Here is a 17,595-nt window from a genome sequence, read left to right as displayed (position 1 = left end):
CTTGCGGTCTTAGGTTTCTCTGGATCATTTCATTGGCAATGTGCAGTCCCTGGCGCAATGAACAGCAGTGTGCACTGAAAGCAAAGCTCAAAGGATCGTAGAACTCCTACAATGTGGAAACAAGTTCTTCAGCCCAACACATCTGCACTGATCTACCGAAGAGTAACCTACTCAGATCCATTTTCCTACCCTCCATAAATTGCACACAGACCCCCAAGGGTGGAATTATTCCTGGGTTCCTGGTGCCATGAGGCAGCAGTGCAAACCCTGAGTCACCATGGTGTTGTCGTTGTTGGGTGTAGGGGAGGCAATTGCAGCCTAGCAGAAAACAAAAACAGCCCACCTACTCTGCTACTGCACCCACTGTCAGAACTTGCAGGAGGTTCAGTCCTGGGGGTGACCGAAGGCAGCGTCACTGGTAGGATCTGGTTGCTGGGAGCGCTGGTGCCCCCGCTGGTGCTTCCGCAAGTTGCAGGAAAACATGAACCTCTTCCCACACTCAGGCCAAATGAAGGGCATCTCCCTGGTGTGGACACACAGGTGCTTCAGCAGGGAGGAGGAATTACTGAAGGCCTTCCCGCACTCAGGGCAGCAGAATGGCCTCACCAACCCCCTTTCCCCCGTGTGGACCAGCTGGTGCTCCAACAGTGTGGAGGAGCGGGTAAAGACGTTTCCACAATCGGGGCAGGAGAACGGCTTCTCCCCGGTGTGGATGCACTGGTGCCTCAGCAGGGCCGAGGAATTGCTGAAGGCCTTGCTGCACGTAGGGCAACTGAACGACATCTGACCAACGGGCTAGTAGGTCGGAGGGAAGAGCAAAGCCCTTCCTGCACTCGGGGCAGAAGAATGGCCTCTCCTCAGTGTGGACCCACTGGTGTCTCAGCAGGTGGGAAGAACTGCTGAAGGCCATCTCGCACTTGGGGCCGGAGAACAGCCTTCCCCGGTGTGGACCAACTGGTGCGTCAGCAGGGCAGAGGGATCACTGAAGGCCTTCCCACACTCAGGGCAGCAAAACGGCCTCTTCCCCTCTGAGGACCCACTGGTGCTTCAGAACCCTTTCAAATTTCACAATATCCTTCTGATAGGAGGGAGACCAGAATTGCACACAATATTCCAAAAGTGGTCTAACCAATGTCTTGTACAGCCACAACATAACTTCCCAACTCCAATACTCAGTCAGAGGATTGTGAAAACTTACAAACCCCACAAAAAACAAGCAGGAAAGAATGGAGGGACAAACCGAATTTTTGAGAGCCAGCTTGGAAGCCTCACTGAGAAATCGGCGGACTGGGTTTATTGGGTCCCCGTTCTCCTTAATTACACTATATACGTATTTCTCTTGTGCTCTTCGTAGTTTCTCTGTGCTGCAGTGTGTAGTGGCTCGTTGAAATAATGTCCTGATGTCCTGAGGAACCAAAGACAAAAACACAGCACCAACTTCATCAGCAAAGATAGCACTGTCAACCTCGTGGAACTGTGTCTTACCACCCACTTCATATTCAGTAACAAGCCCTACAAACAGATCAACGAAATATGCATGAAACACTTCTGTCATCAAAAAATGAAACAAATTTGAGGAAACCTGCAACACCATCAACAATATCCTTACTGGCATAAAATTCACAAAAGAGGAGAACAACAACAAAGTGCCAATTCTGGATGTCACAGCAGAGCGAACAGTCAATGGTAAATTCAAAACAGCGTCTACAGGAAAACACCACACGCGAACCACGTACTTAGCTACAGAAGTAATTATCCCTACATATACAAACAAATCTGAATCAGGACACTATTTCAACGAGCCACTATACACTGCAGCGCCCAGTGACAACGAAGACCAATAAGTAACTGTACAGCGCACTTAAGGAGAATGGGTAGCCAAAATACGCGCTGAAAACTGCTTCCCTGACCGGGAATTGAGCCCGGGCCGCGGCAGTGAAAGCGCCGAATCCTAACCACTAGACCACCAGGGAGATGGTGTGGTATTTTGACAGTTCAACTGAAAATTGCTTCCCTGCCCGGAAATCGAAACCGAGCCAGGGGAGTTCGAAGGCCTCCACCAGTGTCATTTCTTGTATCCATTGCTCCCGATGCGGTCTCCTCTACATTGGGGAGACTGGAGACTCCTCGCAGAATCAAGTCACAGCGCTTGAAGGAACATCTCCAGGACACCCGCAACAATTAACCCATCGCCCTATGGTCCAACATTTCAACAACCCCCCCCCTAACCCCCCCACTCTGCCGAGGACATGAAGGTCCTGGGCCTCCTCCATCGCCGCTCAATCCCCACCCGATGCCTGGAGGTCGAACGCCCCAACTTCCGTCTCGGATACATTCAACCCAAGGACATCAATGTGGACTTCACCAGTTTCCTCATTTAACCCTCCCCCCCAACTTACCTCGGTTCCAACCTTCCAGCTCAGCGCTGTCCTCATGACCTGACCTACCTGCCAATCTCCCTTCCCACCTATCCGCTCCATCCTCCTCTCTGACCTGTCACCTCTGTCCCCACTCCCATTCACCTATTGTACTCTTTGCTACCTTCGGCCCAGCACCCCCCAATTTATCTCGCCAACCCTGGAATCGTCCTGCCTCTATTCCTGATGAAGGGCTTTTGCCCGAAACGGCGATTTTCCTGCTCCTCGCAAGCTGTCTGACCTGCTGTGCTTTTCCAGCACCCTTCTGATCTAAACTCTGGTTTCCAGCATCTGCAGTACTCACTGTTGCCGAACCAATAAACCCAGTCTGCAGATTTCTCATCAACAAATTGACACAAGCAGACTCAACGTCTGCAGAAACTCTAGCCGCATTACTTTACATTAAAGACATCTGTGAAATGATGTCCAGACAACTCAACCCTCTCAGCATCATGGTAGCCCACAAACCTACCAACACACTTGAACAGCGGCTAATGAACCTGAAATATCCGATACAAACAACCACCAAACGAATGTTATTTACAAAATACCATACAAGGAAATATATACATGAACTCTGCCGCACAGTTCTCTGTGGCAAGAAATGCTGGGATGAGATAAGGAATATTTTTTCAGCCAAAACGAATCAGCCATTTAAAATCAACGCTGTCAGCCCAGGATGGAAAACCCGAAGGGATGAACAGCTTTCATACTTCCTGAAGATTTACAAAGCTGGGACTTGGTTTTGGTGTTTGTTCCCTTTCCACTCCCAGGAGCTACAGTGGTTGGGGCGGTGAGATGTGAAATGTGCCCGTGAGCAGCGTGTGGGGCTATTTCAGCTTCCCCTCCTCCGACAGCGCTGTGACTTGTCTCTGATGTTCTCAGGGACACTTCCTGACGCGAGACAGTGAAAAGAGTCTCGTTCCTGCAGATCAGGAATTTAAACCTTATGCCGGCTTCAGGACAATGAGAAAGATTAATTGGGGTGTTTGAAGAAGCTGTGAGCTGCATTTCAAACAGGTAGGTGGAGTCAGATGCGTCATCCATTGCGGCCCGGCCCAGTGCGGACCTGACGCCGCCATGCTGCAGAGCTCTGACGTTAACACGGACATGCGCAGCAATGGGAACATTCACAAGGTGAACAGCCAAAGATAATCACTGTCACTGCTTCCCTTCCATAGTCCCAACTTTGTGAAGCAGTATCTTTCAATGGCAAAGGAATCACCCTTGTCCTCAGGTGCCTGCTTCATTTCGATCACAATTTCAAGCCCCTCACTGTTCTGGTCTCATTTCCAAACACTTGGCTCATAGCTTCAAAAGCAGCTCTCTGGGTATCTGCTTGTTCCACCCTGACAGTTAGTGGGTTGCAGATTCCCAATCAGTCCCAATGTGATTGAAATATTTCAACTCTTCCACTGATTTGCATCTTTACAAAACCATGGAGCAATCTCCCTTTCCTTTTGACGACAGTTCTCAACTGCAGTCGGCAGGGTTCACACCTGCGTGGGGAAACCACAGTGGATTTCATGTCCATCGCATTCACCACTCGGTCCACCAATACAGAAGCACACTGACAGCTTCATTTCCCAGGTCTCTCTGCTTGTGGAGCTGAGAAAGAGTGAATCATTGCAGAGTTTGTTTGAATCCAATCACTTCACAGGTTTCGAAAGGGTTAAATATCTGCAAATGGCGAGTCTGGGTGTTTCAGTTAGAAACAAAACCAGAAATTGCAGGAGCAACTCAGCAGGTCAGACAGCATCTGTGGAAAGAGAATCAGGGACAACATTTCAGAACTCTTTTTTTTCCCTCATCCAGGTACACCCAAACCTATTGAGTTTCTCCAGCAGTTTCGCTTTCTGTCTCGGACTGTCAGCATCCGCAGTCCTTTACGTTAGAAATTTAATCAATTCAGAAACCCCTTTGTGCTTCCTCAGTGGAAAAGATTTCCGTTTGGGAAACATTTTCCTAACACCATTAAAAACCCGCATCTTTGCAGCCAAGAAAGCGGTAGAAGCGAGAACACAAAAACGCTCCGTCCGTGGGTGGTTTCGAAACACCAACCTTCGGGTTAACAGCCGAACGCGCTGGCCAATTGCGCCACAGACACAGGCCCGGGTGCCGCACGCACCGTCACTTTGAGGGCGCTACTATTCAACTCATAATTCAACCTGCCCCGCCCAGAATTACCATTGTCTTCTATCAGTTTTACTTTTCCATGATAAAGCCTTGGACATTCATTGTGGAGACATGGGGACAGTCTGATCCCACCATCTGCAGGCACATCCATGTCACGAGGAACTAGCTCTTCTACACTGGGGCCATTGCCCTCCGAGCCTTTCAGTGCTTTGCCTCTTTCCGAATTTTTTCATTGGTCCCGAGCCGAGAAGGGGTTTGAATTCCTGATGTACAGAGAATTCTTTCAATGTCTCGGGTCAGTTCATGTCCGGAGAATATCAGAGTCAATCTCCTGGCCTCTTAAACAAGGGGAAGGTGTCTGGACTGTCTCTGCTCAGTCGGACAGTTCATCCTTCATTCTCCTCTAATTCCACTTCCCAAAGAGTTTCTAAAGATTCACAAAGCTGGAGACTGGGATTCCTGTTTTACTTCCTGAAAATTATTCCACCTGCTGACAGGTAATATTTGGCCAAAACCTCTTCCCCATTGTAACATTTGGATCATATCCAGGGATGAGCAATTTCCATTGTGTGGAGACATTCCCAAGTTTGGGAATGTTCTCTTTGGAGCAAAGAAGGTTAACTGGAGATTTCCAAGGGCTGTTGGCAATGATGGGAGAAGACGTGGTGGGAATGTTCAGGTTAATGATCAGAAGAACCTATTGCCACTGACTAGGGCCAGTTACCAGAGGACAGGGATTGAAGTTCTTTAATGGAAAGCAGCGTTTGTGTAGAACAAACACAGCGAATACTGCAGAAAGCCAATGGGTCGAGCAGCATCTGTGGAAAGGTAAACAGAAGCGACGTTTTGAGTGGTGCTACAGTATTTGTTCAGATCGCAGTGTTTTGACTCTTCCCGAAGTTGGTCCAGGTCTGTGTCTCAATTGGCAAAAACATGGCAAGTGCAGTGCCGCAATGTGAAGTGATAGCCTTTGCTGTTAAAAAGAAAACAGTGCATTGTTTAAATGGTGATATATTGGAATGGGGAGAAAGTGAGGACTCGCGGTGAAAGTCGAAAAATGTGGCAATGGAAAAGCACAACAGGTCAGGCAGCATCTGAGGAGCAGGACAGTGAACGTTTCGGGCACAAGCCCTTCATCAGGAATGATGTATGGATGTACAAAGGGGTCGCAGAGACCCTCCATACCAGTCAATGCCAGTTGTCGGGCAGATGCAGAAGGCAATGAGCAAGGCAAGTGGTATATTACGAAGAGGAATTTAGTTCAGAAGTGGGGTCATTGAACATATTCAAGGCTAAGTTCATCTGAGTTTTGATCAACAAAGAAGTGGATGGTTATGGGGAGGTAAGAAAATGGTTTTAAGACTAGTACAGGTCAGTCACAGAGTCAGACAGCACTGAACAGACCCTTCATCCAACTAGTCCATGCTGAGTATGTTCTCAAACGAAACTCGTCCCACCTACCAGTGTTTGGCCCATCAAACTGCGAACCTTTCATATTCATGTACGTATCCAAATGTCTTTTAAACGTTGTAACTGTACGTGTACAAAATCATGAGGGGCATGGATAGCATAAATAGACAAAGTCTTTTCCTGGGGTGGGGGAGTCCAGAGCGAGATGGCATGGGTTTAGCATGAGAGGGGAAAGATACAAAAAAGATCTAAGGGGCACCTTTTCCACGCAGAGGATGGTACGTTTATTGAATGAACTGCCAGAGGAAGTGGTGAAGTCTAGTACGATTGCAACATTTAAAAGGCATTTGGTTAGGTATATGAATAGGAAGGGTTTGGAGGGATATGGGGACGTGTGCTGTCAGGTGGGACTAGATTGGGTTGGGATAGTTGGTCGGCATGGACAAGTTTGACCAAACAGTCTGTTTCTGTGCTGTACATCTCTATGACTCTATGACTTCCTCTGGACATTCATTCTGCACTCAGAACACACTCTTAAAAAACAATCCTTGTCCTGTCTTTATAAAATCTTTCTCTACTCACCTCAAACTATTTGCTCCCAGATCCTGAAACTCCCAGCTGAGGGAAAGGACACCTGTTGTTCACCTCATCCTTATTCCTCATGATTTTATAATCCTCTCAATCTCCTATGTTCCAGTGAGAAAAGTTCCAGCCTATCCACCCTAGATGTCGGTATATTCATATCCAGTTATGAAGTGTTCAATGCTGGTGCAGGCTGGAAAGATCAAGTGGTCTACTCCTGCTCCCAATTTATCCTGGCTGTTACATTTCTCAGCCCCATTCTCCCGTTTTTTCACGGCAACTCTCAACCCTTGATACTCTATCTCAGTGATAAACATAGACAATGACCTGGCCTCGACAGCTTTCTGTGACAATGAATTCCATAGATTCACCACTCTCTGGCTAAAGAAATTTCTCCTAATCTCCATTCTCCCTTTATGCTGAGGCTATGCCCATGGGTATTAGTCTCTCCTCCCAATGTCCACTCTGTCCAGGCTGTTCAATATTCTGTACGTTTCAGTTAGATTCCCCTTGAATGTGGGCCTGTTAATCAGCATGAACCAAACCCTTCAGGATGAGGATAGCCGGGATTAGGTTCAACAAAGTGAGAATGGAGGGAGAGTGTGTGGGATGGAGATTTTCAGCTTTTAGGGAAAAAGATAGGAAAGAAAGTTTAGTAAAATTTACAATTGATCAGATGAGCCGATGGTCCAAGGAGAAGTGGATGGAGTTTAATTTAGACAAATATGAGCTGTTGCATTTTGATGAGGCAAATCAGGGCAGGACCTATGTGGTTAATGGTAAATTAATGCAATTCTGTGCTCAAGGAAGCAGTAGAGGCAGCTTCATTAAGATACTGTTGGATGGGTTTTTGCGTGGTCGGGGAATTAAGGGTAGTTGGGATAATGAAATTAGGAGGAGCTGAGATGATTGATAGATCAGCCATGATTTTAATGAATGACGGAGCAGGATCGATGGGCCAAATGGCCTACTCCTTCTATTACTTTGAAACTATAACCCTGAGTTTCCCATGGCTAACCCACCTAACCTGCACATCCCTGGACACTGGGCAATTAAGCATAGCCAATCCAAATCAAGGCCAGTGAGCAATGTAGTGATGTGGAAAACAAATTCCAGAGAATGATAGAAAGGGACAAGGAGAATAAATGTACTAGCAATCAAAACTGGATTCTAACCATCACAAAAAATAAAACTAAAAGCTCAGTATGTGAATGTGTGCTGCATTGTAACAAAAGCGAATTAATTGACTGCACACGTTGAAGAGAATAATTCTGATCTGAGACTCCTTACAGGCATATAGCTTCAGAATGACAAGGATTGGATCCGGAATATCGAGGGGATATGTGGCATTCAAGTCGAATGAGAGGCTCAGTAAAGGTAGAGGGTGGGCACTGCTAATCAAAGCACTGATAACATGGTAGTCTGTTGTCAGCTCGGATTTTAGGTCCTGATTTCTCTGTCCTCTGGTCTCCCTGTTCCCACAGAGCTAGATGTTGTCTGTTCTCAGCTCTGCTCAATTTCTGCTGAAGCTTTGACCCCCTTTTACACCTTCTGGAGCAATAAAATATTCTGAGCCTCCTGGAAATGACACCTTATCTATACACCTCCTGATTTTAGAAATCTCTATAAAGTTATCTGTCAACTTGCTAGGCTCCGTTGGAAAAATGTCCCAGCTTCTTCTTAACTCAACCCCTCCATTCCCAGCAGTACGCTGGTAAAGTAGGGAATAGGGAATTGTATCAAATCACATAAATGTACTGTCTGAAACAATCTGGCTGTCTTCTTGCCTGAGATATTGAGAGTCCCTGGTGTCAGTAATTACGAATGCAATTATTTCAGTCACAGAATTGAACAATCATTTTGCAACAAAGGGGTCTACTCTGATAAGGAGGTAGTGGTCATTTCTAGGGTAACTGAACAGTTTGTAGATCAGGGAGATGAAGTTCCAGACACTTGGGAAGGGCAAGAAATGACTGTGATAAATAAGACAAAAGAACTGTGGATGCTGGAAATCTGAAACAAAAACTGAGAACACTGGAAAAACTCAGCAGGACTGGAAGCATATGTGGAGAGAAAGCAGAGTTAAAGTTTCCAGTCCAACAACTCCTCTTCAGGATTCTGAAATAGTTTGTGAGAATCCCTTAAGACTACTGCTCCGCTTTAAGACCATAATACCTAGGAGCAGGATGAGGCCCATCGAGTCTGCTCCACCAGTCGATCATGGCTGATATGTTTCTCCATCCCATTCTGCTGCCCTCTCCTCATAACCCTTGACCCCTTACTAATCAATAACCTATCTCTGTCTTAAATCCCCTCAATGACTTGGCATCCTCAACCCTGCTCCTAGTGGAAACATCATCTCCACATCCACACTATCCAGTCATAGTGTAGCACAGCGCTGCCTGATTCACTGTGATCTTCAGCATTTGTTGTTTTCAGGAAGGATTCCAGCATCTACAACAGCACGCTTCTAAATTTTGGACCCAGTTGGTTCGCTCTCCCTGGATCCCATGAGATTTAACCTTACTCAACAATCCACTGTGCGGTACAATTAACAAAGTTCCCAGTCCCCACCTCTTTTTGCATACGTAAGTAGCACGATGGATCAGTGGTGAGTACTGCTGCCTTACCACACCAAGGACCCGTGTTCGATTCCAGCCTTGGGGCGACTGTCTGTGTGGAGTTTGCACATTCTCCCTGCCGTGTCTGCGTGGGTTTCCTCCGGTGGCTCTGGTTTCCTCCAAAATCTAACGATGTGCAGTTTCGGGAGAAGTGGCCATATTGAATGGGCCCAGAGTGTACAGTAAGTGTACTGTAATGAGATAGGGGAAAGTGTCTGCATGGGTTACACTTTGGATGGTCGGTGTGGACTTGTTGGGCTGAATGGCGTGTTTCCACATTGTAGGAATTCTACGTGGCAATCCCCCAACTCCAGAGTCTCAGCACTCTTGGCTTTTCCCATGGACAGTGTTGGGGAGGGAAACAATGTTTTACACGGGAGGAAGGTTCAGTGAGTGTGAAGCTAAAAGTAAACGCAGTGCATTACTTGAGCTGTTTTCCCCGGTATACCAGAGGCTGAGGGGTGACCTTACAGACGTTTATAGAGTAATGCGAGGCATGGATAGGGTAAATAGACAAGGTCATTTCCAGGGATGGGAGAAGTCCAGAACAAGAGGGTAATATGTTTGGGGTGAGGGAGGCAAGTGTAAGGCATGATCTGCCGGAGGAAGTAGTCGATGTAGGTCCAATTATAACATTTAAAAGGCGTCTGGATGGGTATATGAATAGGAAGAGTTCAGAGGAATATGGGCCAAGTGCTGGTAAATGAGACGAGATTAATTTAGACTATCTGGTCGGCACGGATGAGTTGGACTGAAGGACCTGTTTTTGTGCGGTGTATCTCTATGACTCTGGCTTGCTCGTAACGTTTGCCATGCCTGTATGTTCAGTTTCTGTCTGGTGTCGGTGCCAATGCCTTGTTATCTCATTTCCTCCGCCTCCCGAGATGTTAACCATTTCGTGTCTGGTTGTTTCTCAAGGAGCTGCATTGAAGGTTCATCCTGAATTGACACTTTTTTTTGCTTCCCTAAATCAGACTTACTCACTCCTAGATGTCGTGAAAGATACTAACTTTCAGGTGGAGGTATCCAAAATTCAGAGTTGTCTGTCCTGGTGTTTTCACTTTTCGGTCTCTGTAAGATCCTGAATCAGCTTGAACGGAGTGAGAATAGAGGGGTGAGAAGGGGTGGGATGGTGCTTTCAATTTTGTGGAAAAAGAAAAGAATGTTCTGCGTAAAGTAGAATTGCTTGTTTGGAATTTCTAACCTGGACTGACAGTGATGATTTTTGTAATCTCTTTTTACAGATTATTTGAAGATCTGAAGACGCAAGTTTCAATATCAATAGCTGAAGGGCTTTGCCTGAAACATTGACTCGACTGCTCCTCGGATGCTGCCTGATCTGTTGTGATTTTCCAGCATTGCACTTTGACTCTGACTCTCCAGCATTTGCAGTCCTCAATTTCACGTCAATGTCTGACAGTCACTGAATCCGTCGGGACTATAACAATTTTCGACTATGATTCTGTGAGAAGGAACCAAGCTTTTTGGTTCCTGTTTCAGTACGTTTTCAGCATCAGTGAGACTGGAAGAGAGACCCTACTGTTGCAGCACTCTGATTGTGGAGCCAGAAAACGTTATACAGACTGGGAAGAGGAATTCACGGCAGAGAGGTGCTGTACACGTGTTTGTGTGCAGGTGAAGCTTCAGTCATGAAGAAACCCAAGGAATCCCGTCCCGTGGAGAAACTGTGGCAGTGTGGCGACTGTGGGAAAGGCTTCCGTTTCCCATCTGACCTGGAGACTCATGGGCGCAGTCACACCGGGGAGAGACTGTTCTCCTGCTCTGAGTGCGGAAAGGGCTTCAGCAATTCCTCCCGCCTGCTGAGCCATCAGCGGGTCCACATTAGGGAGAGACCCTTCAGCTGCCCTGAGTGCGGGAAGACCTTCAGCAATTCCTCTGTACTGCAGAGGCACCAGCGGGTCTACACGAGTGATAGACCTTTCCCCTGCCCCGAGTGCGGAAAGGGCTTCAGCAATTCCTCCCGCCTGCTGAGGCACCAGGGGGTCCACACGGGAGAGAGGTCCTTCAGATGTCCCAAGTGCGGGAAGACCTTCAGCAGTTCCTACGTTCTGCAGAGGCACCAGCGGGTCCACACAGGCGAGAGGCCATTCGCCTGCCCTGAATGCGGGAAGGCCTTCAGCTATTCCTCCGTCCTGCTGACCCAACGCCGGGTCCACATATTAGAGAAGCCCTTCAGTTGCTCCAATTGCGGGAAGGCCTTCAACTATACCTCTGCTCTGCTGAGGCACCAGCGGGTCCACAACGGGGAGAGCTGAAAATGTGTTGCTGGAAAAGCGCAGCAGGCCAGGCGGCATCCAGGGAACAGGAGAATTGACGTTTCGGGCATAACCCCTTCTTCAGGAATGCACAGGGGCTGAAGAAGGGCTCATGCCCGAAACGTCGATTCTCCTGTTCCCTGAATGCTGCCTGGCCTGCTGCGCTTTTCCAACAACACATTTTCAGCTCTGATCTCCAGAATCTGCAGACCTCACTTTCTCCACACCGGGGAGAGCCCGTTCTCCTGCCTCAAGTGCGGGAAGGGATTCACCCAGGCATCCTACCTTGGGGTCCATACGGGGGAGAGGCCCTTCCCCTGCCCAGAGTGCGGGAAGGCCTTCAGCAATTCCTCCCACCTGCTGAGGCAAAGGCGGGGCCATACCGGGATAGGCCGTTCACCTGCCCCGAGTTCAGGCGGAGGTTCCCATCATTCTGCACCTTGCAGAAACACCAGCGGGCACACCAGTGCTCCCAACAATTTGATTCTGCTTGTGAAACTGCTGTGCATCACTGCAAGGACTGAACCCCTACCCATTCTGACAGTGCTTATAGTGGGAGAGTCGGTTGGATTTTTTTGCTTTATGCCGTCGTGCTCCACCACCCCCGCAACTTTGCTTCCAGTGGGCACTGCTGCTCGTTGAGACCAGGAGCTGTTCTCTCTAGTGTTTTCTGTCCAGTTTAAGAATTATTGGCTCTGTCTGGGAACGAGTCCCAGTCTGTAAGAAATAGCTGAATACTTCAGGGTGTCCATTCACATTCAGCAGTGACTTTGAAATTAAATTTACGGTTATGTGCCTGTGAACAACTCATCATCGAAGGATTGCCCAACTGCTTGGCAATCCATTGTTGGGAACGGTTTTCTTGAATTGATCATTTTAAAAATTCTCTTCCTTAATTTACACCTTCCGTTTCTGTCTCTGAGATGGTGGAGGACTTGAACAAAAGGCTTAAATCATTGCTATTAACTGGATTATCTTGTTTAACTTTGCCCAAGTAAATTTGCGGTATTCATAATTGTTTGTTCTTGTTCAAATTATAACTCTGGTGTGCAATATCTGTTCATCAAGTGTGGTCCTCTTGATGAAACTGCTGTGGATCACTCCCAGGACTGAGCCCTTGTGCATTCTGACTGTGTGTGCAGTGGGAGAGTCAGTGGGCTCTTTTGTTTTATGCCCTTGCCCCGCCCTGCCCCGCCGCCAACTTTGCTTCCATTGGGCGTTGCTGCTTGTTGAGCCCAGGAGCTGTTCTCTCTCAATTCTACTGTCCAGTTAAAGAATTGTTGGCACTTTCTGGGAATGACTCCCAGCCTGTAAGAAATGGCTGAATGTTTCGGGGTGTCTATTCACATTCAGCAGTGACTTTTAAATTAGATTTACAGTTACGTGTCTGTGAAAAGCTCATAGTCCAATGATTGCACAAAGGCTTGGCAATCCATTGTGTGAAACTGTTTGTTTGAATTGGTAAGTTTTAAAAAAAAATCTTTCTTAATTTGCCGTTTAAGTTTCTGTCTCTGAAAAGGTGGGGGACTTGATCAAAGGTTTTAAATCATTGCTATTAATTAGATTATCTACTTCAACTTTGTCCTAGAAAAGTTGCCGTATTTATAATTGTTGGTTTTTGTTTAAATTATAATGTTGATGTGCAAGATCTGTTCTTCATCAAGTCTGGTTCGGAACAGTTGAGAAATGGAGGGACATTGCATGTTTTAATTTCACTGTGTTGTGAATCTGGTGAGAGTGACATTCATTTGTATTGGGTTGCTTATCCTTAGTTGTAATGTCTTTCACCCCAACTATTCACTATGGTAGTGAGTTCCAGAGTATCACCACACTCTGAGGTTTTTCATGAAATCCTTAGTACAGAATTGGAAGGGAAAATGTTGACGAGGGCAGAATATAGGGTCTTAACTGCAAAAGCCAGGAAGTCATTTGACAAAGTAAGACCATGACAATGTAGGGACAAATAAGGAACTTTGACAGCAATGAAGAGGTCACACGTCAGAGTTCAAGATAATGGTCGTGACAAAAAGAAAAAGTACTCTGCCGATATTGGATATTGTAATTAAGCAAGTTTCTGGATGCTGTAGTTGGTTGAATACGATAACATAAGAGATGAAATAACCAAAACCACGACTGTAATTTGATGTCGGTAACCATAAAGCAAGTGTATACTATTGATTGATATAGGTCAATTGCGTGCAAGTAGGCCATTCTGCACATCGAGTCAACATTGACTGTCCGTCCCACCCAGACCCAGGTCGTTACCCTATGTCTGTAAACCTGTATCTTCCATGGTCAATCCACCCTCACCTGCACATCCTTTGGACTGTAGGAGGAGGCCAGAGCACCAGAGGAAACCCACGCAGACACAAGGGGAGAATGTGAAAACTCCACACATACAGTCGGCCCGAGGGTGGGATCAAACCCAGGTCACTGATGCCGTGAGGCAGGAGTGCTAACCACCGTGCCACCGCCACATGCTGCTCTCTAAAGAAGTGAATTTCAAAGACTCAGGAACACTTGAGAGAAAAACAAAACTCTCCTATCTTAAATGAGAGGCTAGTCTCTGGCTAGAAATGAGTGGACATTACATTTACATTAAGTCCTCTCCAGATGTTATACAGCTTCATCAGATCATCTGTTTCTTCTAAACTCAAACTGATACAAGCCCCGCCTGACATCCCCTTGTCCCTGATTGTAATTTGAGTAAATCAGTGACCCTCGACCTCACTGGCATGACACAGGATGCCCTCAATCCAAGTTGACCTGAACTGTCTCACCTCTTGACGCCCACGCCACCATGTGGTCAGCCGCAACTCAGCCCTGAACGAGAGCAGAGGAACTGAATAGACAGCAGTGAGGTGGACATTGCATTCCCAGAGAATATTGTTTAAGTGAGAAAGTTGTTCAGCTCACATTCGGATCATTGCAGGAACTATGTCTCCTGTCATTTAAATATCTTAGATCCCAATAACAGTCTAATTTTGTTGTACATTGTGTGTGTTTTACCTGATTTTCTGTTGCTGTCATTCCCATTAGGGTGTGTGAATTCAATACCAGATAATAGTCTCAGTTCTGAATTATCCTTGAGGATTGGTGTAGAACGTACTCAGTGTCAGTCATAATGGAAGAAGCTCTACTGTTTATTTAACCCTTTGCTGTCATTGCCCTGGCACTGAATGAATGGGGAAGTGCAGAGGGAGTTTTACTCTGTATCTAAACCAATGCTGTCTCTGTCTTGGCAGTGTTTGTTGGGTTTAGTGTTGAGGTAGCTTCACTTTCAATTTAAGAGTAGAGGAAGCATTATTCTGATTGTAATCCCATGCTGTCCTTATCCTGGGAGTGTGAGATGGCATCTGTAATTGAAGTGAATGCAGACTTGGCTGTTGGAGTGGAGAGTACTTCTACCTGAGCACACCCATCTTTGAGATTGTTGTGCTGATCAAGACAATCTCAGACACCTTCATTCACTTTTCCAACCAACCACAGGGTGGTTAAGGATGGTATAAATGCTGGCATTGCCAGCGATGCCCACACACCATGCATAAATAAATACTTTTTTGTTTAAAAGTTATATTCACTTTCCAAACCCTCTAATGTACGATTACTTACATGGAAAATTCCTGTCTGTTTGGAATATCATTTTAAAACATAGGAATGTGTCAACCATGTAGAAATATAACAAGAACAACAAATGGAGAAGTTAACAGGTAATGAGCAGGACCAGAATGCTGGGTCAGTCTGACCTCCATGGCTGAGAGAGTTCTCCCAGTTGTTGAAGTTACACCAGTGCCTTTTACTCTTGCAGCTTCCCAAAAAATTTGTCCCTGATGTAAGATCATTCAATGACCCGAAGAACTAATTGTTTTTATCTCCAGAGCTGCTGCCAGACTTGCTGAGTAATTCCAGCCCTTCTGCTGTATTCGTTTATGGGATTTGAGCTTCCCTCAGTCAGTGTGATGAAGAACTGCAGATGCCGGAGATCTGACACATAAAAATGCATAAATTGCTGGAGAAACTCAATAGGACTGGCAGCACATGTGGAGAGAGAAGCAGAGTTAGCATTTCAAGTGCTGTGACCCTTCTTCACAATTGTTCTGGACGCAGGCCAGGATATTGACTCTGTTTCTTTCTCTCTCTCTCCACAGGTGTTGCCAGACTGGCTGAGTTTCTCCAGCAATTTCTGTTATGACACTTTCACATGGTTGATGTTTGTTATCCATCCCTAAGTGCAAGGTGTCTTGCTTGTGCCAATTCAGATGGCAGTTTAAGAGTCAACCACATTGCGGTGGGTCTGGAGTCACATGTAAGTCAGACCAGGTAAGGACGGCAGTCTCCCCCCTGAAAGGACATTGGTGAACATGGGTTTTTATGACAATTGACGTCAGTGCCATCGATACTATACTGAGACTAACTTTGAGTTCCCCATTTATGATTTGAATTATTCACATCTCACCTCTTGCTGTGGTGGGATTTGATCTCATGTTCCCTGGATTGCACACCCTGTGACATTATGTCCACACTGTTGCTTCGCATCCTTTGCTATTTTGTGTTTGCTCTTTACGTCTTTGTCCTCTGATGTTTGGAAAATTGAACCTGTTTAAAAGATTGCCCTAAACCTGCCCCTTTGACCAAGTTTTTGGTCACCTGTCCGAATCTGTGCTCCGCTCTTGTGATTTTTAAAGGAATTCTCATTATGTTCACATGAAGCACTTTGAGATAGTTAACTGTACCACAGGTATTATTTGAATGCAGCTTGTATCCCTATCTTAATATCTGGAAATAGAGGGTCATATTTTAAAAGTAGAAGACAAAAATGAGGATAATTGTTTTTCTTTCTGATGGTTGTGTGTCTTCCTCAAAAGGCAGTGAATTCAAAATCTTTAAGGCAGAGGTAGACAGGTTCTTGCTAACCAAGTGGGTGACAGATTGTTTACTCAACGAGTCGTGAGTTCATGGAATGCCCTGCCAGTAGCAGTGGTGGACTCTCCCTCTTTATGGGCATTTAAGCGGGCAGATAAGCATATGGAGGATAGTGGGCTAGTGTAGGTTAGATGGGCTTGCATCAGCGCAACATCGAGGGCCAAAGGGCTTGTACTGCGCTGTATTCTTCTATGTTCTATGTTCTAAACCTGGTCAGATCTACATGTGATTCAGATCCACTGTCAGCTGGTTGAATCTTCACTGCACTTTCAATCAAAACCTCCAGGCAGAGGTTCACTATAACCTCCCTACTTTTGGACTCCGTTTAAAGGCCAATCTCCCTTTTGCCTTCCATATTGCTCACTGAACTTGGATGAAGAGTTCATGTCATCCTTACCACCGGCATTCTAATCAACTGTCTCTACTGCAGTCTTGGCAATAGTACATTCACTTTACTTATCCAAGTAATTCATATGCATATTGTAAATAATTTTTGCCCCAGCACTGATCCCTGTGGCACGTTGCTAGTTATAAGTTGCGATCCTAAACATGCCCCTTATCCCTCCTGTATCATTGGTTAGCCAATCATCTATCCATACGATTAGACTATTTCCAATATCATCTGCATATCATTGGCTCTGCCAGCAAGCCTTGCCAAACTGTCCTTGAAAAAGTGGTGGTGAGCTGCCTCTTAAATTGCTTCACAAATATGATGTGGTCTATAATAAAGGTTCAGGAGCGAGTTCCAGGATTTTGATCAATAACATCGAAGCAATGCGTATATGTCACAGTTGGAATGTTGTGTTCAGACTTATCTCCTCTTGCTGGTTGAAGTGATGGAGTGGAAGTTGCTCTTGAAGAGCCGCCACTCATATAATCAAGCCAGACAGATCAATTGTGGCCAGAGACTCTGCCATTTTGACTTCTCATCAATCTACATTCTTTCCATCCAAGTTTTAGTCACATCAAACTGCCGCGCAATGCTGTTATGGCCACAGTAAACTATAATAACGTGAAGATCGCTGGGATGATTTTCGACATCCGACTGCAATAATAACACAGATCAGTGTTTCCAGTTTTGGTGGAACAAAAGACATTATATTGGTGGATAATTACAGTTAGCGCAAACACAGCTGTCCATCGATATATATTAATCCTGATCACTTCAATGGCCAAATTTCAATTCAGAAACCAAGTGCACTCGGCTGCTTGTAACATAGACAACATGAC

The sequence above is a fragment of the Chiloscyllium plagiosum genome, unplaced genomic scaffold (assembly GCF_037043375.1).
Source record: "Chiloscyllium plagiosum isolate Xiang-an unplaced genomic scaffold, Cpla_swu_hap1 HiC_scaffold_27, whole genome shotgun sequence".
Classification (NCBI taxonomy): domain Eukaryota; kingdom Metazoa; phylum Chordata; class Chondrichthyes; order Orectolobiformes; family Hemiscylliidae; genus Chiloscyllium; species Chiloscyllium plagiosum.
Note: the sequence above shows the minus strand (reverse complement) of the source record.